This window comes from Ipomoea nil, unplaced genomic scaffold (genome assembly GCF_001879475.1).
Source record: "Ipomoea nil cultivar Tokyo-kokei standard unplaced genomic scaffold, Asagao_1.1 scaffold0164, whole genome shotgun sequence".
Lineage (NCBI taxonomy): Eukaryota > Viridiplantae > Streptophyta > Magnoliopsida > Solanales > Convolvulaceae > Ipomoea > Ipomoea nil.
The window spans coordinates 1,358,657-1,360,896 of record NW_017616592.1 but is presented as its reverse complement, the minus strand read 5'-3'; positions in this window follow the sequence as shown (position 1 = coordinate 1,360,896).

The window sequence follows — 2,240 nt, the reverse complement described above, 5'->3', positions numbered from 1 at the left end:
GGAGGCTTCTTGGACACAATTTGCTGTGGAATTTGACCATTTAAGGTAGTGGAAGGCAACTTGTTAATGATGTAAGTTGCGTGTAGGATGCAGTCACCCCAAAAACCATCTGTCAAGCCAGCCTGAAACTTAAGGGCCCTTGCAACTGATAGAATATGGCCATGCTTCCTCTCAACCACACTGTTCTGTTGTGGAGTATAAACACACGAAGTCTGATGAATGATCCCCTTTTCTTGATAGAAATCATCCATTCTGAACTCTTGTCCATTGTCAGTTCTAATACACTTGACTGCCTTACTGAACTGTGTCTGAACAAAGGCACAGAAACCCTTCACAAGTGTTCTGACTTCATTCTTTCCTTTCATCAAGTATACCCATGTGGCCCTACTATGATCATCTACAATAGTTAGGAAATATTGGTGCCCATATATAGTGTGTGTACGATATGGTCCCCAAATATCAATGTGAATAAGATCAAAACATGCAATAGAAGTAGTAGAGCTGTTGGGAAAGGACAATCTCTTTTGTTTAGCCAAATGGCAAATGTCACAAGGAATTTCTTTATTGAATTTGAAATCTGTATTTAGCAATTGTAACAAGGTCATCTTGCCATAGGAACAGTGTCCTAATCTAGCATGCCATAGATTGCTAGATTTACAAGTATTGATCCTAACTTGTTCCATTCTACTAGTAAGAACAAAGAAATCAGGCATCATTAACTGATATAGACCCTTCTTCAAGCTAGCCATACCAATCTTCACCCCAAGGTTCTGGTCCTGTATAATACATGTGTCAGATTGGAACAATAATCTGCATTTAGAAGTCCTCATTAACTCACTGACAGAGACTAGATTGTAGTGGAAGGCAGGAACACAAAATACATTCTGTAGTATCAAGTTGTTGGCAACATTAACAGATCCTATGTGTGTGATATCAACTCTGTCACCATTTGGTAATTCAACATACATCCCTTGTACCCTTTTTTGCATTTGTTAACACATGGGGTTGACACACAACATGGTGAGTAGCCCCACTATCTAATATCCAAACTATCTTGCTTTTAGAACAAGGTTTAGGATTAATACCTTCAAGTTGCTGGCTGGGAACAAAGTTGACAGCAATGAGGTTGGCTTGTGGGGACATTCCTTCTGTCATATCCAAAGGTGAGCTCTGTGCAGCCAAGTCCCTATGCAACAATTGTTTGAACAACTGATACTCATCTTGAGTCAAGGAAATTGCATTCTCAGCAGTTGTCTGATTGGTACTGAGTTGCATTTGATTGATTGTCCCACCATTCTTGGTTCTTGGTTTCCATCCAGGTGGATACCCATGCTTTTTGTAGCATTTTTCTATAGTGTGTCCAGTATACCCACAATAAGTACAGACTGGTTTCTTGTTTCCATTGGAGTAGAATTTCTTGGATCCAAAATTATTGCCACTGGTTTGTGCCAAGAACACATTTCCAGCTCCTGAATTGTCTGCCAACTGGGGTAACTGCAAGCCTATGATTCCATTGTTGAGCCTTCTTTCTTGTTGTTGTACCATCATGAATGCTTCATCAACATTGGGAAGTGGTTTCATCATCATTATTTGAGACTGAACCGAACTGTAATTCTCATTGAGGCCCCTCAGAAATACTGATAGATTATCACATTCCAGGTGGTTTTGCAAGGTATCCAACAATCCACAACCACACTTATTAACACATACACAAGTAGGAGTTGGCCTAATAACTTGCAGTTCATCCCATAGAACATTCAATTTGGCGAAGTAGGCACTTACACTCAGATCACCTTGTCTAATTTGGTGAATTTCTGCATGTAGATCAGAAACCCTAAAGATATCTGCAATGCTAAACCTGGCCTTCAACGTACTCCAAATTCTCGCTGCTGTGCCTAGCCAGAGGATAGTTTGAGCAATTTCCGGTGATACTGATCTCGTAATCCAGGTGGAGACCATATTATTGCATCTTTTCCAGTAGGGAAACTTCACATCCTGTGCATTTGGCACTCCGATGGTGCCATCAACGAAGCCTAGCTTGTTCTTTGAAAGCAGCGCCATCTCCATCGCCCTGGCCCATGGATGGTAATTTCTGCCATCGAGAACGGTAGAGACCAAGATCAGGGATGGATTCTCACTTGGATGTAAGTAGAATGGACTGCCTGTGTCATTTGGATCGAAATCGATACGAGCTTCGTTGATGTTTGCTGCATTTGCGCCACCTTGGTTAACGACCACCG